This window comes from Oryza brachyantha, chromosome 8, assembly GCF_000231095.2.
Source record: "Oryza brachyantha chromosome 8, ObraRS2, whole genome shotgun sequence".
Taxonomy (NCBI): domain Eukaryota; kingdom Viridiplantae; phylum Streptophyta; class Magnoliopsida; order Poales; family Poaceae; genus Oryza; species Oryza brachyantha.
In genome coordinates this window covers 12,213,793-12,238,461 of record NC_023170.2, presented here as the reverse complement: position 1 = coordinate 12,238,461, position 24,669 = coordinate 12,213,793, and positions in this window count along the sequence as shown.

Here is a 24,669-nt window from a genome sequence, read left to right as displayed (position 1 = left end):
TATTACTCACTCCATAGGTACATTAGGGTATTTTATCATGATACTCAATGAAAAAATTTTGATGTTTTGACTTTTCATGGAGGATTTGAGGTGTCAATTTGACTATAACTTTTCATGTATCTTCATACTAACATATAAATAACAAGCTTGTAATACAATATAACCGTATTTTAATTAGTGATAAACATGAGTTTTTTTCTAAAATAAATCTAAATGTCTAAAAATATTAATGGTCAATCATTAGAAAGATTATTGGCAATGCAAATGTTAGAAAGATCTGTGACGCAAGATAGGCTTAGATGTGCGAAAGATCATACGATTGTACAGATGAGTTATGGATAGGGTGGCTTGTTTTCATACATGTTACAAATTGTGCAAGTGGGAACATGGCTATGCATGCACTGCAAGTAGGGCTGCATCGGCTACTTGTAACACCCCAACCCTCAAATCCACATAGTCCACTCTATATGGTGAGTGGGCCCATATATTCGTATATCATCTCACTTACACTATCTTTCTCATTTCATATAAAAGGGTTAACTTGAAGGTACTATACTTAAGATGAATTGGGTACATAAGCCGGCCCAAACCTATCTTAACTTTCCATATGGAACTAATCCCACCAACTAAACACTGGCTTAATAGACCAAACTGGAACAAGAACACACACAAGCTGAAACACTATGAATGGGCTCAATGGCGAAACCAGGAACAAAAAATAGATGAGGCGGATTTGATAAGAACAAATAAACATAATCGATACCATAATACTACAATAATATATAGTTCACCGTATACTAATATATATTTATATATATTTCACTGTGTGCTAAAAAATAGCAGAAGACCTATCAATTTACAAAAAGAAAATTAATTTGATAGCTAACTAGTCAAATATCTTTAAAAATTGGTTAATATATAAGAAGACATACTACAAATAAATCACTTTACATTTTTACGGTCTCTAGAAGGCTTCTACAAATCTATTCTACAACGATCACCTGTGGCTTGAACCATTTTTTTTTACCTTTTCAAAATCAAGTCATCTAAAAATATCCTTCTCAATATATCATAATATCAAGTCATTGAACCATTCATCGGCATCCTATTACGCAAAGTAGTCTTGATTATATTCATAGCCGAGAAGGCTCTTATTGCTGATTAATTTGTGCTGCTCGTTAATTGTTGCATCCTTCCGTAGTGCCGCCCTCCTATAGCCTACCTAATAATTTTACCATCTGCTTGTTCCCCGGTGGGCTACTTGCTTTCTGCTTGCCTTCCTTAATTGGGTTGCAGACTTGCATCGTCGCAGCATGTAGGGGCTTGGGGCGACGCGGGCCGTAGCTGGGGCGGTCACCCCATGCTGCCCAATGGACAGTTCCACCCATGAGTGGGCTAGAGTATTACAACATGTCATTGACATTTTATTTTGATCTCTTCTATATAAATTTCTTTAGTTGACCTTGAGGTAACCGTTGATTTTCTCAAAATGATTATATTGTCCTTTGCTCCTACATAATTGTTATCTTCATAAAAAACATAGTTATGAAAATGAAAGCTCTCGATTACTTAATATATGAAGGGGGAAATTGAACGAAACAAAGTTTTAAAGTTTTAAATGAATTGGAATCAAATTTAGGGCCTATTCAGAATGCAGGATAGGAAAATGTAGAATAGGAAATTTGTAGGAATTGGAAAGAAATTTAGATGAAATACAAAGGATTAGAAAATTAAACATAGAAATATAGAAGATATGTCTTTTGTGTGTACATAGAAAAGACATAGGAAAGGGCAAAAGAAATGAAACATGATCTTGGAGTCGATGGATTCTTTCCTGTGATTTTCCCATAGAACTCACAACATAGGAAATTTTCCTGTGATTGGTTTTTGCAATACGAACAGTAGAAAAAAACCATGAACAGTACTCCTTCAAAAACCCTGTAATCTGAATGAGCCCTCAATGACATGGCAAGGGAATGACACACATCACCATTTTGTTCTTTTCATGTAAAGCAAATTTTCAATGTTTTTAATTAACTCCAACCAAATTTGAGGAGGTTTCCCTGTAGAGATAAAGAACCCTTTTAAGTTCCATCAAATTTAACTAAAATTCATTTCAAATTTTATATTTTGGTTTTAAAATTTGTATTTGAGTTGGCCTACTTGGTGGATAGAGTCCTCTCGTTAAAAAAAATTCTACGCCATGGAGAGGAATATTGCCAACTATTGAGACCCCGAATATGTACTGTATCCATATCCAGGAGATATGCTATAGAGGGTAGTTGTGACGATGCAACTAGAAAGAACTTGGGATATATACATGATGTTCAATGCGATTATCACAAGCTATTGGATGAGTGGGATCAATACACACATAAATAGCCATTCAATTCTCAATGTGTCTAACACGGTTGACATCTTCCAACTTAATAATCAGCATACCAAGTAGGGAATAATAGAAATACCCAATAGGATAGCTTGCCTGTCGACTACAAGATGTGTCACTCAAACTAACCACTCGATGATGGTGATAATCAAACAAAATACATACTACACGAGACTCGAACCAAAGCTCTATCCCACAAGTGTTCGCAAGCCCATAATCATGCTTAGCTAGTCCGCCCCACGAAAAATAACTAGCCTTGCACTTTCATCCAAGCAGTAACATCTGAAATATAAGACGATACATAATCGTAGACTTGGAACTTAATACAAGTAATTATTAAACAGGCATACCAGCCAAATTATTTATGATTTAGCTGAATGCATGGTCTACCCAAAGCACACAGTCAAAACGACTATGATGGCAGGGGTCATGAATATTGTAGGCTGTGTTTTTTTTTTACATATTATTGCTCTGTTTTTACATGCATACTTTCTGAAGTTTATCAATATTGAAGTTTATTGTGGAGTATATTTTTACTTTTATAGCAGTTAATTTCATCGTTTATACTGTTAAATGACTATAAAAAGTTATATAATCTTTTATGTTTCATCAACCAAAAGACATGCATAGTCTTTGGCTATACGCAAAAAAATTTTTTAAGATAACAAAAGATTTTAATTTTATTGATGTTAACCAGCAGTTTAATTAAATCACGGTGATAGGATCGTAATGTTAAGATACGTACCAGTATATAAATTTAAATTCGTTGATGCGCCACTAATTAAGCTACTACGGGAGAAATAATTAAATGCATTTGCATGCCATTGCCAGCCAACATGGCTTCAAAGCGAGATCAACAGTTGCGGCCTTTTGGGTCGGCCGGAACGTATCTGTGCATCTATATATGCGCGCACACAAAACTGGACAATTCTAGTTGTACCGTACCCTGCATGCACTACTTCTGTGTACGTACGTACGTATATATAGCTCTGTCAATACGCCAACCATTAATTAAAAAACAATTTATAGCGATGAATATATATATATATATATATATATATATATATATATATATATATAGACAAACACGATATATACGGATTAATCCATATAATTTTTCTGAACAACAGATATCTCCACTGAAAAAACCAACTTATAGAAATGAATCTGAACAAACGTTGTATCCAGATTAATTTCTCTCTATAAATTTGGAGTATATCATATCATATGTGATCACTGTGCACATATCTCTCTCAACATAGACGAATTGAAGGAACCAATTAAATCAAGTTGTTTCCAAAACCATGCACACACATCGATCAAAGACGGAAAAAATTTGGTGGAGCCCGGGTACAGGCCAGCCCCTCTGCACCCCCATCCAAATGGATGCCACGTGTCTGCCCCCTACGATCTGATTAAATTGCAGCTAATTGCTGCTAGCTCGACTTCAGCTCGGCTCCAGACGGCGCTGCGTCGGCTCAGCTCCAGATCTACTCCCTCATCGCGGTCGCCGTAGTCACGTCTCTCCCTGCCGCTGGTCCACTGCTCCTGATGTCCCTCCGCACCTCCGTCCAGAGCCCCTCGCCGCCCGAAGCTCCAGCGCGCATGCGGCAATGTCCCTCCGCACCTCCCTACAGGGCCCCTCGCCGCTCCGAGCCTACCCGACTACCAAGCGCCGCTGCGTGTGCGTGAGAGCAATTGGACGGTGCCGACACCATTTTTTCTAGCGAACCTCTGAGGCACCGAGTTGCCGAGCAGCGAGCAAGGTTGCCACTGGGACAAGTAGCCGCTGCTACTGCCGGGACAAGCAAAAAGTTAATTTTATCTATATATTTATTTATTGTACAACACTAGAATGTAACTAAAATTTCTGAATTGCAACCTTGCAGGCCACAAATAGCAGCACAGTATAGCAGAGAGGGAACAATTGGGCACATTGATCTGTCTAATTGTGAAGGGCCAAATAAGTTTGATATAGCGGAGACACAATTTTACTGGAACACAAGAATCAAAATCTGTTGAAAATTTTATATATATGTACGGTGCTGATTGTTGATCTCTACAGGTTTGAGAAGTTTAATTAGAAGTGCAAGTACACCAGAGCAAAGATGTTGGGCACATTGATCTGTCTCAGCGGAGCAATGTGTCAAGTATTGGGCGCAAGGGCCGAGAGCCACCACCAGGATACAGAGTGTGTGTCAATCTGAATTGTAATGTTTTAACAATGTAGATGTTCAGAACCATGCTGTCACATGTGAATTGATGCTTGAGGGTGGCTGTGAGCCTGATATTGTGTGAAGATCAAGTTAGCTAATGCTAGATGGTGGCTGTGAGCTTGATATCTTGTAATGACAGAGTGTCCATGTACCAAGATTTCATGGGATCAATGTACAAGTGCATCTTTTTATCTGAAATATACATATTTTTGTTTCAAGTATGCAATCCTGTTTTCTGATTTGGTTTAAAAATGCATCATTCATTTATGATAAAAGAGCAGTGCAAGCCATATAAATAATATGGTTCACTCAAATGAATGACAAGTTCACATGAAGAAAAAATGACAGATTCCAACAGAGTGCAGTTTTTTCCAACAGATTCAAACTTTACTCCAACTGATACAAATATGTAGTATAATTCATGGAGACATTACAAAGCAACTTAAGGTTACATATTTTCATGATTTGGCGCTCCCTGAAAATTTAATTTCCTAACAGTTGGCGCTCCCTTGATCAACTCCAATTAACAGACTTGTATATCCTCCTTGGATATATGGAGCACCCATGGCATAAGAATTCCTGTCTATACTGAAATGTGGCGTTATGTGTCACGCCCAGAAATTCCTCACACGAATTTTTAAACTTAATTGTGTATTAAAATCCCTGTCCAGGACCAGCCAGAGTACAAAAAAGACAATGTTGATTACATAACCATTGTTCTTAGAAACAACTGAAAATAACACTTATTCTAACGAAAATGCAGCGAAAAGAAAGGTAAACTAGCTCCAACGAGTACGACTCCAGTCCACAGGCAAAGCTTTGACAGCAGACCAGCTCACTCCTGAGGGTAACCTCCAACGGACTCAACTTCTAGTTCTGGAGGGGGAAAAGCGGCAAGGCTGAGTACAAACCACCGTACTCAACAAATAACACAGAAAAGAGGGGAAGAAATGATGCATAGGGATCATCAAGGACATGCTAGGGTTAATTGCAATAAAGCAGCAGTTAAACAAATAACAGAGATTAAAGTGAATAAAGGTAATTGAATCAATTAAAGGATGAGTAAATAACAGTTGTAAAATACCACAACACTGTCCAACGTTACACCACGTTGCAACAGGCCCGACCACTACTCAACGTTACACCACGTTGCAGTAGTCCCAAGTGAAAACCAGTTTACCCAAGTTATTAAAGGTTCACTAATCACAGTGAAGCTGGGAGTTCGCCCTTAACCGTGGGCATGGCTATTCGAATAGTTTTACTCTAATCAGAGGTGTACTACTGTACCCACAAGACACGACTCCACTACACTTGAACGTGCGCCGACATACCACCATGGCATACCGGAAGGAGACCGTGATAGGACCCGTCACATAACCCTCCCTATTTAATCGTACCGCACTTCAGGTTTCACCCCCTCCTTTACACCAAGTCGGGTAGTCCCCTCTTGTGCCTTGGTAGATCCGGAAGCAGCAGAGGCTTTCGTTACACCACGATTGCCCGTCCATACTCCATCACGCCTACCCTTGCCCTGGGTACGTCAAATAGTTCGAAGCCATGCTTCAAATCCCACCTTACCCATTTCGGCATGTGGTTAGCACTTAATTACTTCCAGGGTTTCCCGTGAACCGGTCCTTAATTGCCATGGGTGCGACTCTCAAAACCATGCACCCACAGCCCACCATTATCAATATTTTAGTTGACGTTAACCCGAACCAGGTGATGAATCAATATTACAGCTATTCAGAACTAAGCATGATTAAATGTGATCCCATGAGCTACTTGTTCTAAGCACGGCTAAGCATTAACCTAAACCTAACTCTAACCAAGTTACCCTTGGTCTAGCAATGAATAAAGTTGGATAATCAACGGCATAATAATAAGGTTTACCCGAAGAAAATAAATACAGTAAATACTTTAATTAAAACAATGCATATTTGAATAAAGAAAGCGGGGAATTTGCAATAATGGGTTCAATATGATCAAAGATAAGTGCCACTTGCCTTGCTCTGGCCCCTGGGGAACTTCGGCGACGATCTCGAAGTAAACCGGCTCTTCGGCGGGGTCCGAATCTAAGCGACAAAGCACAAAAATAAATAAAACAGGCACAAACTCTACCGAAACAGCAAAAGAAAGTATTTTTAACGGATTCTTGACAATTTTATGAATTTAATGAAATTTGAATGGACGTAAACGGAGACTAGATGAATTACCTATGAATTTTAGAAGTTTTCTGGGTTTTTAAACTAAACAGAAAAGTCCTAAATCAATTATTGCGTAATTAATGGGGCTGCTAACGTCAGCGGGAGAGAGGAGGCGCTGACGGGTGGGGACCACCTGTCGGTGAGGGAGAGAGATGAGGAGGGGTTGACGGGTGGGCCCGAGAGGGAGAGAGATGTCACACCCGGAGTTTTGTCCTAAGCCTAAAATCGTAAAAAGAAATCCGTAAATAACAATTGGCTTAATTAACTCAGGAAAAATCTCTCTAAAAGAACTTAATTTAATTAAATCGAGGCTCGCAAATCGACTAACTAGATTTAAACTCAAATTGCAGAAGTATAAAAGTTGGCCAAACAAATTAATTTAAAACTCGGCAAAAGTGGAGCTTTCCTTTTTCCCTCCCTTTTCCTTTCTTTTTCCCTTCCTTCTCAAATTGGGCCGAAGTCCAATTTTCCTCCCCTTCCTTTTCTTTTTCCTTTTTCTTTTTCCTCTCCTCCTTCCCGAGCCGGCCCAGCCGAGCCGGCCCATCTCCTCGCTCGGCCAGCCCAGTCGACCAGCCTCCTCTCCCACGCGCGCGTGCCTCCTTCCCCCTAGGCCGCCGCTCGGCCCAGCTCGCCCGCGCCGCGCCCGCAAAGTCCGTCGCCGCCTCCCTCCGCCTTTGCGCCGCTGACAGGCGGGGCCCACCTGTCAGCGACCGCGCCTGCGCCGCGCCGGCCGAGTCTGAGTCCGCCTCGCTGCCGCACCGCCGCGCCGCAACCGCCGCTGCCGCAACGGCCGCCACCGAGTCCTCGCCGTGCCCGACTCGGTCTCCAACCACCGCCCGCCCTAGTGGGCCTACCCGCACTATAAATCCCCGTCGCCTCGCGCCGCCGCTCACCCTTTTCCTCCACCCGCCCGAGTTGCCGCCGCGCTGCCCCGTCGTCGCCGCCACTCGATCTCGCTACCGGACGCCCTTCGTCGCCGTCCAGCCGCGTCACCACCTCCGCCTCACCGTTGCCGACTTGCTGCCGCCTTCGTCGTTAACGGCGGGCATCTCCAGCGCCCGTGCATCCTCTCGCCGTTCGCCGCACCGCCGCGCCCGACCTCACCACCGCCACCCCGATCCCATCGCCCGGTCGTCGCCGTCGCGCCGTCGGACGTCGCCACCTGTCCTGCCTCCTCGCCAACCCGTCGCCGTCGTTCCCATCGCCGGTGAGCCTCTCCGCTCCCCTCCTCCCCTCTTTTCCTCTCCGCGGGATGCCGCCGACGCCGCCGCCGCCGCCGTGCGCGTGCACGCCTTGGACGTTGCCGTCGCCCATCCGCTTGCCGTCGCCCCCGCCTCGCTGTCGCCGCCCTCCGCCGGCGCCGCTCGTTCCCGCCGTTCGCCGCACCGCCGCGCTCCTCGCGCCGTCGTTGCCTCCCCGAGCCGCCCGGCGTCCCCGTCGTGCCGCCGCGGTGTGACGCATCTGCCGCCGGCCACGCTCTCCTCCCCCTCTCCGTTTCCCTCTCGCGCGGCCGGCGGTTCCCACCCGCCAGACATCTCCTCCCTCTCTCCTCCCGGGCCTAGTTGTCAGCCTCTCCTCTCCCCTCTCTCCCACCGACAGGTGGCCCCCACCCGTCAGCGCCTCCTCTCTCCTCACTGACATCAGCAGCCCCATTAATTGCGCAATAATTGATTTAGGACTTTTCTGTTTAGTTAAAAAACTCAGAAAACTTCTAAAATTCATAAGTAATTCATCTAGTCTCCGTTTAGGTCCATTCAAATTTCATTAAATTCATAAAATTGTCAATAATCTATTAAAAATACTTTCTTTTGCTGTTTCAGTAGAGTTTGTGCCTGTTTTATTTATTTTTGTGCTTTGTCGCTTAGATTCGGACCCCGCCGAAGAGCCGGTTTACTTCGAGATCGTCGCCGAAGTTCCCCAGGGGCCAGAGCAAGGCAAGTGGCACTTATCTTTGATCATATTGAACCCATTATTGCAAATTCCCCGCTTTCTTTATTCAAATATGCATTGTTTTAATTAAAGTATTTACTGTATTTATTTTCTTCGGGTAAACCTTATTATTATGCCGTTGATTATCCAACTTTATTCATTGCTAGACCAAGGGTAACTTGGTTAGAGTTAGGTTTAGGTTAATGCTTAGCCGTGCTTAGAACAAATAGCTCATGGGATCACATTTAATCATGCTTAGTTCTGAATAGCTGTAATATTGATTCATCACCTGGTTCGGGTTAACGTCAACTAAAATATTGATAATGGTGGGCTGTGGGTGCATGGTTTTGAGAGTCGCACCCATGGCAATTAAGGACCGGTTCACGGGAAACCCTGGAAGTAATTAAGTGCTAACCACATGCCGAAATGGGTAAGGTGGGATTTGAAGCATGGCTTCGAACTATTTGACGTATCGAGGGAAGGGTAGGCGTGATGGAGTATGGACGGGCAATCGTGGTGTAACGAAAGCCTCTGCTACTTCCGGATCTACCAAGGCACAAGAGGGGACTGCCCGACTTGGTGTAAAGGAGGGGGTGAAACCTGAAGTGCAGTGTGATTAAATAGGGAGGGTTATGTTTCGGGTCCTATCACGGTCTCCTTTCCGGTATGCCATGGTGGTATGTCGGCGCACGTTCAAGTGTAGTGGAGTCGTGTCTTGTGGGTACAGTAGTACACCATGATCAGAGTATAATCTATTCGAATAGCCATGCCCACGGTCACGGGTGAACTCCCAGCTTCACTGTGATTAGTGAACCTTTAATAACTTGAGTAAATTGGTTTTCCCTCGGGACTACTGCAACGTGGTGTAACGTTGAGTGGTGGTTGGGCCTGTTGCAACGTGGTGTAACGTTGGACAGTGTTGTGGTATTTTACAACTGTTATATACTTATCCTTTACTGTATTCAATTAACTTTATTCATTTTAATCTCTGTTATTTGTTTAACTGCTGCCTTATTGCAACTAACCCTAGCCTGCCCTTGTTATTCCCTATGCATCATTTATTGCACCTTTTCCGTGTTACTTGTTGAGTACGGTGGTCTGTACTCAGCCTTGCCCAACTTCTTCCCTCTCTAGAGCTAGAAGTTGAGTCCGTTGGAGGTGACTCTCAGGAGTGAGCTGGTCTGCCATCGAAGCTTTGCCTATGGACCAGAGCCGTACCCGCTGGAGCTAGTCTACCTTTCTTTCCGCTGCATTTCCGCTAGAATAAGTGTTATTTTCAGTTGTTTCTAAGAACGATGGTTATGTAATCAACATTGTCTTTTTGTGTACCCTGGCTGGTCCTGGACAGGGATTTAATACATAATTAAGTTTAGAAATTCGTGTATGGAATTTCTGGGCGTGACAAGAGAGGAGAGAGGGAGGGGCGGTCGGCTGACGAGTGGGGCCCGCTCGTCAGCGGCCTAGCACAGAGGAGCAGGGAGGGAGTTTGGCCGGGAGAGAGAGAGAGGGGCGGCAGCGCTCGGGCGCGATGGACGGTGACCGGCGGAGGGCGGCGTCCGGCGACGAGCGGCGCAAACCGGCGGGCGGCGGCGAACGGCGACGACCCGACAGGCGGCGACGCGGGGGTCGGCGGGGACTCTAGGAGCGCGACGTTGAAGAGGGAGGAAAGCGGCGGCTCGGGGAGGACGACGTCGACGGCGTGATAGGAGGGTGGTGGCGCTCCGGCGACGACGGAGTGCGTCGGCGACGGCGAGGCGGGGGCGACGGCAAGCGGAGGGGCGATGGCAATGTCCAAGGCGCGCACGCACACGGCGGCGGCGGCGCCCTCGGCGGCATCCCGCGGAGAGGAAAAGAGGGGAAGAGGGGAGCGGAGAGGCTCACCGGCGATGGGAACGACGGTGGCGGGTCGGCGAGACGGCGGGACACGGGGTGACAGCCGGCGGCGAGGGTGGCGAGGCGCAAGCGGCGAGATCGACCGCGGCGACGGAGGAGGACAGCGCGGTGGTGGTTCGGTCGAGCGGAGGAAAGGCGGCCGCGGCGCGAGAGCGAGAGGGTTTTATAGCGCGGGGAGGCCGGGTAGGGCGGGGCGACAGGTGGAGACCGAGTCGGGCGCGGCGAGGATCAGCGGCGGCTATTGCGGCGGTGCGGCCAAGTTGGGGCGAAGGCGGACTCGGCCGGCGGCCGGACAGGTCGCTGACAGGCGGGCCCCGCCTGTTTGTGGCGCGAGGGAGGAGGGAGGTGGCGGCAGACTTCGCGGGCGCGGGCGAGCTAGCTGGGCCAGCAGCTGGCGGCCCAGGCGGAGAGGGAAGGTGCGCGGGAGAGGGGAGGAGGAAGCGGGCCGGGTAGCGGGAAGAGGCCGGCTCGGCTGGGCTGGCCCGGGAAGGAGGAGAGGAAAAAGAAAAAGGAAAAAGAAAAGGAAGGGGAGGCAAATTGGACTTTGGCCCAATTTGGGAAGGAAGGAAAAAAAAGGAAAAAGGAGGGAAAAAGTAAAGCCCCAGTTTTGCCGAATTTTAAATTAATTTGTTTGGCCAAATTTTATACTTTTGCAATTTGAGTTTAAATCCTGTTAATTGATTTGCGAACCCCGATTTAATTAAATTAATATCTTTAGAGGGATTTTTCCTGAGTTAATTAAGCCAATTATTATTTACGAATTTCCTTTTTTACGATTTTAGGCTTAGGATAAAACTCCGGGTGTGACAAACCTATTCCCCTTAAACGGAATCTCGACCCCGAGATTCGGAGGTGCTAGCGAAGAGGTGTGGATGGGCGGCCTTGAGCTCATCTTCTCTTTCCCATGTCGCTTCTTCTTCTGAGTGGTGACTCGACTGAACTCTGCAGAATCTGATCACACGGTTCCGAGTTTTCCTTTCACTAGTTTCCGGAATCCGTGCTGGTTTCTCCACGTAGGCCAAATCCTCTTGTAGGTCGATGTGCTCGGAGTTGGTTTGTTCTTCAGGCACACGTAGACATTTCTTGAGCTGTGACACATGGAACACGTCATGGATTCCGGCCATGTTAGTAGGGAGTTCTAACTGATATGCAACTTCTCCCCTACGTTCCACTATTCGGTATGGTCCCACGAACCGTAGTGCCAACTTTTCTTTGGTCTGAAACCAGTGTACTCCTCGCAAAGGGGTGACGCGGAGGTACACATAGTCTCCTGTTTCGAATGCTAGGTCCCTTCGACGATTATCCGCATAACTCTTCTGTCTGATTTGAGCTGTCTTCAACCTTTCACGGATTATTCTGACTTTTTCTTCCGCCTGACTTAAAACTTCAGTCCCAAAAACTTGACGTTCTCCGGTTTGATCCCAGAAAAGGGGTGTATGACACTTCCGCCCACATAAAGCTTCGAACGGTACCATCTGCAAACTGGCTTGGTAACTGTTGTTATAGGAGAATTCCGCATACGGTAAATTCTTATCCCATGCTCCGCCAAAGTCAAGAGCACAAGCTAGGAGCAAGTCTTCAAGAATCTGGTTTATCCTTTTCGTCTGACCATCTATTTGCGGATGATAAGCTGTACTGAAATTCAGTCGGGTCCCCAATTCTTCCTGTAGCTTCTGCCAGAACTTTGAAGTAAACTGACTTCCTTGATCAGAAACGATCTTTTTAGGTACTCCATGTAGACACATGATCCTAGCCAAGTAAATCTCAGCTAGCCTTTTCCCTAAGTAGGTAGTGTTAACTGGTATGAAATGGGTGACCTTCGTCAATCGATCAACGATTACCCAAATCGAGTCATGACCAGCAGCGGTCCTTGGTAAACCAGTGATGAAATCCATCCCGATTTCTTCCCATTTCCATTCTGGAATCTGGAGAGGTTGTAACAGTCCTGCTGGCCTTTGGTGTTCTGCTTTGACTCGTTGACAAACATCACACAAGGCAACATATTCTGCAATTTCTCTCTTCATGCTGACCCACCAAAACTTTTCTTTGAGGTCTTGATACATCTTGGTACTCCCGGGGTGAATAGAGTACTGGGTTTGATGAGCTTCTTGAAGGATCAACTCCTTTAACTCCTTGTTATCTGGTACGCACAATCTGTTTCCCATCCAGATTGTTCCATGTTCATGTTTTGAAAAATCTCGAGCTTTACCAACTTGCATATTTTTCTTTAGCTCGGCTATCTTCGGATCATTTGCTTGGGATTGGCGAACTTGATCCACCAATGTGGGCTGCGCTTTTAGGGCTGCCACAAAACCTTCTTCGACTAAACCCAAATTTAGTCATTCAAACTCTTGCTGTATCTGCTCACAAACTTCCGTTGATACAACGGCATGGCAGTAATTCTTTCGGCTCAAAGCATCTGCAACTACATTTGCTTTACCTGGGTGATAATGGATGCTTAGATCATAATCCTCGATCAACTCTAACCATCTTCGCTGGCAGAGGTTCAAATCCGGCTGTGTAAAGATATACTTTAAACTCTTATAGTCCGTATACACTTCACACTTGTTACCAATTAAGTAGTGTCGCCAGATTTTTAGGGCATGCACTACAGCTGCTAGTTCCAAATCATGAGTCGGGTAGTTACCCTCATGTGGTCTCAACTGACGAGAGGCATAAGCAACCACCTTTCCTTCTTGCATTAGCACACATCCAAGCCCTGATCTGGATGCATCACAGTAAACCTGGAAGTCTTTCGTCTGATCTGGCAAAATCAATACGGGTGTTGACACCAATCTTTGCTTAAGCTCTTCAAAACTCTTCTCGCACTCGATAGACCATCTGAACTTTTCTTCCTTTTTCAACAGCTGTGTCATTGGCTTGGCTATCTTCGAGAAATTCTCAATGAACCGGCGGTAATATCTAGGAAGTCCTAAGAAACTCCTGATCTAGGAAACCGTCTTAGGTGGGGTCCACTTGGTCACTGACTCCACATTACTGGGGTCCACTGCTACACCTTGCGCATTGATTACGTGACCAAGGAACTTCACTTCACGCAGCCAGAAATCACACTTGCTGAACTTGGCATACAACTGGTGTTCTCTTAGCTTCTCTAGCACGATCCGCAAATGTTGCTCGTGCTGTTCTTCTGACTTGGAGTAGATAAGAATGTCATCAATGAAGACAACCACAAACTTATCCAGGTATTCCATGAACACCTTATTCATGAGATTCATGAAGAATGCCGGGGCATTAGTAAGCCCAAACAACATTACCGTACATTCATACAAGCCGTAGCGAGTAGTGAATGCTGTCTTGGGAATATCTTCTTCCCAAATTCTCAACTGGTGATACCCTGATCTCAAATCGATCTTGGAGAAAACTTTGGCTCCCTTCAACTGATCAAACAGATCATCAATCCTTGGCAGAGGATACTTATTCTTGATGGTCACATCGTTCAAAGCATGATAGTCCACACACATTCTCTTAGTTTTGTCCTTCTTCTCAACAAAGATAACCGGGGCACCCCAAGGCGAGGTACTCGGTCGGATGTAACCTTTCTGAAGCTGTTCATCCACTTGCTTCTTCACTTCTGCCATCTCATTAGCTGCCATCCTATAGGGTCTCTTATAGATCGGTGCAGTTCCTGGTACCAAGTCGATACGGAACTCGATCTCTCTTTTTGGCAGCATCGTTGTGAGATCATCTGGAAACACCTCCGGATACTCACAAACCACTGGTATGTCTTCCAACTTCTTTGAGTCTTTAACTGCTTCTACGGGTTGCTCTTCTGCTTCCATCTAATTCAGACTGGTCTCGATTATTACTGTCTCCAGCGACTGATAAGACACCACTTCACCACCTTCACTAGTCAAGGTGACTGTACGCTTGGCACAATCAATCACTCCTTGATGCTTGGTAAGCCAGTCCATTCCCAAAATGACATCTAGGTCTTTAGATTCGAGAAGGATGAGATTGGCTAGAAACGGTGTCCCTTGGATTTCTATGGGCACATTAGGGCTATAAAGGTCCGAAAACATGCTATGCCCTAGAGTACTAACCCGCATCGGGTTTCTTAACTTTTCCCTTCTTAACCCAAGCATTCTCACAAACTTGCTTGAAATAAGAGAATGCGTAGCACCAGAATCAAAAAGTACTGTAGCAGGTACGGAGTTGACAGAGAACGTACCTAGTATTACTTCTTGTGCGGTTTGTACTTCTTCTGCAGTGACGTGGTTAACACGAGCTTGCACAAACCTCTGTCTGCTACGCTTCGGCTTCGGGCACTTGTCGGCGAAGTGACCTGGGTCGCCACAGTTGTAACATACTCCAGGCTTTGCACCTGCATCCTTCCTGGTTGGAGGAGGTTGATCTGTTGGTGGAGGAGCGTTATGTTGTCGGGGAGCTGGTGCAGAGAGCGCACGTTGTGGTGGAGCACGTTGGGACGAACCACTGTTGTTGAAATTATTGGGGTTGAAGCGACGGTGCTGGCGGACAATGAAGGTGGATTGCCCGTGCTGCTGACTCTATGGGTGCAGGCCGGTATGAAACTGGGGCTTCTGAGGAGGCGGCTGGTTAGACCTGAACTGTGAGGCCTTCCTCTTCTTGTCCATCTGGAGGTGCTGGTCCTCTTGACGGATGGCCTTGTCGACCAACCTCTCAAAATCAGCATAGTCGCCCGAAAGCAACTGCTTCTTCAACTCATCATCCAAACCTCTGAGGAATTTTTCTTGTCTTTCGGCATCAGTGCGGACGTCCTCGGGGGCATATCGCGCTAGGCGATTGAACTTATGAAGGTACTCTGTCACCGTCTTGGTACCTTGCTGCAAAGCGCGGAACTCACACTTCTTCTGTGTGACTACCCCATCAGGGATATGAGCTTTGCGGAAGTTAAGACAGAACTCCGCCCAAGTTATTTCCGTGGTAGCAGTGCGGGTAACCAGGAAATTATCCCACCAAGCAGAGGCGGGACCCATCAGTTGATGTGCGGCGAAGGAGACTTTCTCCTGGTCAGTGCACTGCAGTAGGTTGAGCTTCTTTTCAATAGCATGGAGCCAATCATTTGCCTCCATAGGGTTGGTAGTGCTTGAGAAGGTCGAAGGACGGACACGGAGAAACTCTGGCAACTTGGACTGCACTGGGGGTGGTCCATGCTGTTGGTTGTTCTGGTTCTGGTTTAAGAGCTGTTGTAGCACTTGCTGATGTTGCTGCTGCTGTTGTTGCATCTGCTGCATCATGAGGGTGAGCATCTGTGTCTGGCTAGCGAGGATCTGAGCGAGTGAAGGGTTCTCTGGTGGAGGAGGTGGGGGAGGTCCTCCGGTGCTGGACTGGTCGGTGTCGCAGTTGTCGTTGCTAGTGTTCACCATCTGCAGGGGTGGGAGGGAACAGAAAGAGAAAGAAGAAAAAGAAGCGGCTAAGCAAACGTGGGCTTTATTTAATTAATGAACAGTAATTGTCTTGCTTAAGAAACACACTTAAAAACCACACAACTCCTGGCGGTACAACCATAACCCCACTACTGCTATGGTTCACCACTAGCCCCAAGCGAAGCAAACCTAACGCACCAAAACTAGCACACAACGACTAAGAACGAAGCTAAAGGTGACGTCTAGGGCACGGAAGGAGAGCGACGATCAACGACAGGGGACGGATCTTCTTACTCGTCTTCGGATCGGCTCCTAGAGTTGTTGGGGAGACCGTCTTCATCTTCACCAGAGGCGGACTCACTGCTGCTAAAGACTGAGACGGTGCCATTGCGGTTCCTTGCAACGTTGAAAGGGGAGACACCTTCCTCGGGCACAGGGGTTGGGGAGGTTGGTATCATCTGGATCAGTGGTCTTGGTTCATCCGGGGGCACCGGGGTGAGACTGAACTCTTGGTGGCCCATGGGTTCGCTTCCTTGCCGTGGTGCGAAGCCTTGCACCACCGGGCTCTGGGAGTCCTTTAAGTCTGGCGTTCTCCTTCTTCAAACGGTCGATCTCATCCTGCAGACGGGCGATCTGTGTCCAACGTTACACCACGTTGCAACAGGCCCGACCACTACTCAACGTTACACCACGTTGCAGTAGTCCCAAGTGAAAACCAGTTTACCCAAGTTATTAAAGGTTCACTAATCACAGTGAAGCTGGGAGTTCACCCTTAACCGTGGGCACGACTATTCGAATAGTTTTACTCTAATCAGAGGTGTACTACTGTACCCACAAGACATGACTCCACTACACTTGAACGTGCGCCGACATACCACCATGGCATACCGGAAATGAGACCGTGATAGGACCCGTCACATAACCCTCCCTATTTAATCGCGCCGCACTTCAGGTTTCACCCCCTCCTTTACACCAAGTCGGGCAGTCCCCTCTTGTGCCTTGGTAGATCCGGAAGCAGCAGACGCTTTCGTTACACCACGATTGCCCGTCCATACTCCATCACGCCTACCCTTGCCGTGGGTACGTCAAATAGTTCGAAGCCATGCTTCAAATCCCACCTTACCCATTTCGGCATGTGGTTAGCACTTAATTACTTCCAGGGTTTCCCGTGAACTGGTCCTTAATTGCCATGGCTGCGACTCTCAAAACCATGCACCCACAGCCCACCATTATCATATTTTAGTGGACAATAACCCGAACCGGGTGATGAATCATTATTACAGCTATTCAGAGCTAATCAAGATTAAATGTGATCCCACGAGCTACTTGTTCTAAGCACGGCTAAGCTTTAACCTAGGCCTCACTCTAATCAAGTTACCCTTGGTCTAGCAAGAATAAAGTTGGATAATCAACGGCATAATAATAAGGTTGACCCGAAAAATAAATACAGTAAATACTTTAATTAAAACAATGCATATTTGAATAAATAAAGCGGGGAATTTGCAATGATAGGTTCAATATGATCAAAGATGAGTGCCACTTGCCTTGCTCTGGCCCCTGGGGTACTTCGGCGACAATCTCGAAGTAAACCGGCTCTTCGGTGGGGTCCGAATCAAAGCGACAAAGCATAAAAATAAATAAAACAGGCACAAACTCTACTGAAATAGTAAAAGAAAGTATTTTTAATAGATTCTTGACAATTTTATGAATTTAATGAAATTTGAATGGACCTAAACGGAGACTAGAAGAATCACCTATGAGTTTTAGAAGTTTTCTGGATTTTTAAACTAAACAGAAAAGTCCTAAATCAATTATTGCGCAATTAATTGGGCTGCTGACGTCAGTGAGGAGAGAGGAGGCGCTGATGGGAGGGGACCACCTGTCGGTGAGGGAGAGAGATGAGGAGGGGCTGACGGGTGGGCCCGAGAGGGAGAGAGAGGAGAGAGGGAGGGGTGGTCGGCTGACGAGTGGGGCCCGCTCGTCAGCGGCCTAGCACAGAGGAGCGGGGAGGGAGTTCGGCCGGGAGAGAGAGAGAGGGGCGGTAGCGCTCGGGCGCGACGGACGGCGACCGGCGGAGGGCGGCGTCCGGCGACGAGTGGCGCGAACCGGCGGGCGGCGGCGAACGGCGACGACCCGATGGGCGGCGACGCGGGGGTCGGCGCCGAAGCTAGGAGCGCGACGTTGAAGAGGGAGGAAAGCGGCGGCTCGGGGAGGACCACGTCGACAGTGCGACAGGAGGGTGGCGGCGCTCTGGCGATGACAGGCTTGCGTCGGCGACGGCGAGGCGGGGGCGACGGCAAGCGGAGTGGCGATGGCAATGTCCAAGGCGCGCACACACACGCCGGCGGCGGTGGCCTCGGCGGCATCCCGCGGAGAGGAAAAGAGAGGAAGAGGGGAGCGGAGAGGCTCACCGGCGATGGGAACGACGGCGGCGGGTCGGCGAGACGGCGGGACACGGGGTGACAGCCGGCGGCGAGGGTGGCGAGGCGCAAGCGGCGAGATCGACCGCGGCGGCGGAGGAGGACAGCGCGGCGGTGGTTCGGTCGAGCGGAGGAAAGGCGGCCGCGGCGCGAGAGCGAGAGGGTTTTATAGCGCGGGGAGGCCGGGTAGGGCGGGGCGACAGGTGGAGACCGAGTCGGGCGCGGCGAGGACTCGGCGGCGGCCGTTGCGGCGGCGCAGCGAAGTCGGGGCGGAGGCGGACTCGGCTGGCGGCCGGACCGGTCGCTGACAGGCGGGCCCCGCCTGTCAGTGGCGCGAGGGAGGAGGGAGGTGGCGGCAGACTTTGCGGGCGCGGACGAGCGAGCTGGGCCGGCAGCTGGCGGCCCAGGCGGAGGGGAAAGGCGCGCGGGAGAGGGGAGGAGGAAGCGGGCCGGGCGGCGCAAAGAGGCCGGCTCGGCTGGGCGGGCCTGGAGGGGGAGATGGGCCAGCTCGGCTAGGCCGGCCCGGGAAGGTGGAGAGGGAAAAGAAAAAGGAAAAAGAAAAGGAAGGGGAGGCAAATTGGACTTCGGCTCAATTTGGGAAGGTAGGAAAAAAAGGAAAAAGGAGGAAAAAAGAAAAACCTCACTTTTGCCGAATTTTAAATTAATTTGTTTGGCCAAATTTTATACTTCTGCAATTTGAGTTTAAATCCTGTTAATTGATTTGCGAACCCTGATTTAATTAAATTAATTTCTTTAGAGGGATTTTTCCTGAGTTAATTAAGCCAATTATTATTTACGAATTTCTTTTTTTACGATTTTAGACTTAGGATAAAACTCCGGGTGTGACATTATGGCACTAGCACCCATGGTCAGATCATGTGACATATATATGAAATTATTCCAACTGCATTATACCTAAATAAAAATCAGATAAGTGAATATAGTTTAAGTCATGTCTTACGTCAAATTGCTCAGGAGCAACATCTTCATAGCTGTTTTCTGTTGCATTCTTCGAATCTCCTCCTATAGTGAAACATATAAAATTATCTATGGAAGACAGAAATAGAAAAACCATGCTAGAATTGCTAGGATCCTACTTTCTTTTTACAGTTTTGCTTTTTCTTCCCGTTCTTCTTTTTGAGGGAGATGGTACTTCGTTTATTCTTTGCGCCTTTTACGACCTGAGGAATTCTAAACGATATTGTACCTTTTAACGTGTCTGTAGCCCAATCAATCGAAACTAGAGGAACCTCATTAGATTGTTCCTGCATCCTTCTTAGAGTATTATCTACTTCCAAATCCAACTTATCTATGGCTTTCTTCAAATCATCACACGTTTTCAAACTCTCCTTCTTAGTTCCTTGTTTGTCAATATAAAACCCTCTCTTTGCATATTTTGTCCACCTATGCAATATATATTGCGGTGGCAAACTAAAAACATTATTCGCATTGAAGACTTTGAGGGCATGCTTGCACAATATACCTATAGATTCAAATTTTCTGCAAGCACATGTAATAGTGATATCTAGTTTGTTGAATATGACCTTTGCTCCATAATCAGAGTACATATGTGTAACCATATATGACAAAATGGATCCATCGCTTTGTAACAATTCACAAGAGAATGAAAATTGTTCTTTAAATTCTTCCTCAAACTCTTTGTACATCCTCCCTGTATATGACTCAGATGTGGTCTTCAATATAGGAAGATTAGGGATGTAAGTAACTGGGCTTTTCCGACGTGATTGGAAATCTTCATCCAACTCATTTCTTCGAAGACTACCGGAAACCTTTTCACATTCTACAAGGAGTTCCAAAAAACACAATCTTCTACGAAATCTTTTTCTTGAATACGTTATTCATACCTTCACTTCTTTGAGCGGAGTTCATATTTGCCGTAAATGAGTCACGGTACACAGCAGCCCACTTTGCCCTCAAACCATATAGGTTTAACATCCATTCATTGTCCTCAAGGCCATACTCATGCAACAATTCATCCCACTTTTTATTGAAGTAAAACTCTGATCTGTCTTCATAGACACATCTTTTAAAATCAGGAAGAAACTTCTCGGGATGCTTATGAATCACATGACACAGATGTTTAGCAACATTTAGATAAATGTGCCACAAACAAAGACGATGACTTGTGTTTGGAAATACATAAGCAATTGCTCCTGCCATGGCTGCATCTTGATCAATGAAAATTGTGCTGGGATGCCTGCCTGACATTGCTTTCAAAAAGGTTTCAAAGAGCCAAACAAATGACTCAATAGTCTCATTAAACAACAGTGCAGCCCCAAAAATTATTGTTTGCTTGTGATGATTGGTTCCAAGGAGCGGAGCAAAAGGCATTTCAAACTTGTTAGTCTGAAATGTCGTGTCAAACGACAATGCATCACCAAAGCAAGCATAATCCATTATTGACTGACTATCAGCCCAAAAGAAATTAGCTATCCATCCATCTTCCTTATCTATTTGCATGGCATAATAAAAGGTTGGATCCTCTAACTGCTTATTCTTCAAATATTCCAAAAGTGTTTGTACATCATTGGATTTTTAGGTACTTTTTACGCTCACGACCAATCTCATTGTTGCAATCCATATGTGAGAATGGCATTTTTTCAGCTCCTCCATAAAACTCCTTCATAAACTCATACACCTATGCTAGCTTCATCCCGACCTCCCTTATCTGCCCAATTAGCTGCCTATCTGTTTCTATAACACGACGCTGGGACCGTAGCTTGTGCAACTTATTTGGACTAGCCAGATAATGATTGTAATCAAGTACAATCTTTTGCACTGTCCAAATCCCTTCTCTGCTGACACTAAATTGAACACGAGCATTGCACTCTGTCCTTGTAGTGTCCTGTGATGACTTAGTTTCTCGATGTCCTTCGTTACTACAGACTATATGTTTCTGATACATAGTACCATCTGCTCGGCGTTTTATCTTGCTCTTTCTAATGCTAAATCCAACCTTACCAGCGTAGGTGTCGTACATCTCGTAAGCTTTATCCTCTGATTCGAAAGATGATCCTACTTTAGGAATAATTAACGTTTTTCCAACATTATTATCCACTTGCTGCACAATAGGATGATGATAATCAAATACATGTAACCATGAATCCACAATATGAATATTTTGTGCCTTTGGGTTGATTAGTAGCTATGTCCAACGTGGATGTTGACTCTGTCAGGGTGGATGGCACCACCGCTTGCATAGTAACCATATGGCCAAAATCATGCGAGAAAATACATGTCGAGGCAGCACTAGACAACGTTGGCCCTGCCTCCATGATGGCTTCTTGGATTGATGAGTCTAGGCTGGGGCGCTGCTGTGGGATCGACAACGATGACGAGAATGACGAGTGTTCCTTGTGGTCGACCATCCTTGCGGCGCCCTTGCCTGTAGTTGGTGGCATCCCTTCCACCAGGGTGACGTCGGTTGTAGCGGCCGTGGTGGCCGCGACGTCGACGGTGGCATCCCTGCCGCTGCGGTGACGGTGGCCGCGTCGGCGACGTTTGACCGTTCCTAAACGTTTGAAGCTGTTGACTTTTTGATACATGTTAGATCGTTCGTTTTATTCAAATTCTTTTATAAAATATGTAAAGTAATATATATGCATAAATGTATATTTAACAATAAATAAAAATATAAAAATAATTATTAATTATGTTTTTTAATAAGATGAATAGTCAAACATATATAAAAAGTCCATGACGTCAAATATTTAGGGACGGATGGAGTATTACTCTATATATATTTTAATGGAGAATACTATTGATTTTTTTATTATATGTTGATTGTTTGTCTTATTTAAAAAATTATAACTATAACTATGATAGATATACACACTATAACTACAACAACAATTTAATAGAGCTTTTCCCAACATAAGAATGAGGACCATCTCACGTAACTTTAAAGATTTTGATGTGGTTATTGACATACGTGAAATCATTTCTCTATGTGCCTACATGGTAGTGTGACTAGGTTTCTCGACCTTTACTCATATGATCTCATATTCTATTCCTGATCTAGAGAGATAGCCAGACCAACAAATTACAAGAGTTAATTAAAGTAAATTCATCACGATATGAATTAACCTAGCTATAAATATTATCATTGCAGTTGCGACAATACATTATTAGAGTAACAAACCAGGAAGGCAAGGAGGAGGTGGTCACCGGTGGGGTGGATCCAAACGTAGCCAAGGGGCGGGATACAGTGTACTACCGCTACATGGGCTCATTCACCACACCACCTTGCACTGAGGGTGCCATCTGGACCGTTGTCAGGAAGGTATGCATATAAAATATATATTAGCAAGCAGTTAATTCAGACTATATGTATATTTTTTTAATATTTGTGAATAGTATTAAATGTCGTATAAATACTATATACACAAAGATAAACTCAAATCATGTTTAGTTTCGGATGGTTAAGGAGGTTCATTGAATTATGTTCATATATATGCTCTCCATCTCTGTTTTTTCAGGTGCACACCGTGTCACTGTCCCAACTCGCACTTCTCAAGGAACCTGTGCTCGCCGTAAGTTCAAATGTTTAACCTTTTGATAAATTATTATAATTAAGAGTTTTTGTTAGTTATATATATTTCGTTTGCTCTTAATTATTCTCTGATATGCATTACGCACGTATGCTGCAGGGTTACGAGAACAACGCGAGGCCTCTTCAGGACGTGAACAATAGGGAGATTGATCTGTTCGTTCCTCTGCCTCTAATCAACACTTGAACAGCAAAATACACATGGAGAGTCGGCTGCAGATATATATATATGTAGAATTAATAAATTAAGTTGAAGCTGCAACCTATAGCTAGCTTAATTATGTATACTGTACTAGAATACTATGTTTCTCGTTTGTGTAACTGTATCATATGAGTTTTTTTATCATAGTTGAAAAATTACCTCAAGGTATTAGTATACCAACCTTGAGGTACTTTTTAAGAATAATAAAAAAGCCCATGTTTATATATATATATATGGCTTCACAGAGAGAAGCATATATATGTATCGTTCAATCACATTTGAATAGCATAATGCATGCAAAATGCTATATATGTATGATGTGTCTATTTCCGCTGCTCGTACTTTCAATATGTGATGTAATTGTCTCTTTTTTTCTCCGTGCTTTGACCAAATTTATTCGATACTTAGGCCTTGTTTAGTTTTCAAAATTTTTTTCTAAAAACACCACGTCAAATCTTTTGGACATCTAAATGAAGAATTAAACATAGATGAACCAAAAAACTAATTGCACCGTTATGTGAGAAATCATGTGACGAATTTTTTGAGACTAATTAGTCCATGATTAGCCATAAGTGCTACAGTAACCAATATGTGCTAATGACGACATAATTATGCTCAAAAGATTCGTCTCGCGGTTTTCAGGCGAGCTGTGAAATTCGTTTTTCATTCGTATCCAAAAACCCCTTCCGACATCCGGTCAAACGTCCGATGTGACATACCTGCCAAAAATTTTTGCCATCTAAACACCCCCTTATTAGGCCGGTAAGGTGCAAAGACCATATGTAGATATGTCATCGAAAATATTTTATTTGTGTTTTCGAAATTTAAAAACAATATTTCGTCATTTCATGATCTTTCTCCAATTTATCCTTAGAGGCACTTATTAGGTAGGTAAGGTGCAAAGACCATATGTAGATATGTATCAAAATATTTTATTTATGTTTTCAAAATTTGAAAACAATATTTGGTCCTTTCGTGATCTTTCTCCAATTTATCCTTAGGGTCACAATTCATCATGTTTATACATTTGGGACCAATGTTTTTACTTATATCATACACATCACTAGTCCCTTAACCATTTTATCATTACTCAATAAAAACCTACACATGAGAGTCATCGATATTCATGATAGTTCTAGCTAGGAAGCCTAGAATACAATGTATCACCTTTATCATGGGGAGTTATTACTATGTAACTTAGTTTAGTCTTCTCAAGTGGAAGTCATGATTATTCTGGTTCAGTGGCTAGTTTGCTATTCTCCCATCAGCAAACATTCTTAGTATATATTCTGTTTGGTGATAGAGTTATTTAGCCTTTTTGAGTTGAAGCCCTGATATTGGTTAATCTATAGAAAATAGGATGTTCTACTTCTACTAAAATCGCGACAATATAACTTAATTTTGCAATCTTAAGTTGTACTATTTAATAAGCATCGGCCGTGGTCAAATATTTATGGATAGACCGATAGCAAGTCATCTATTC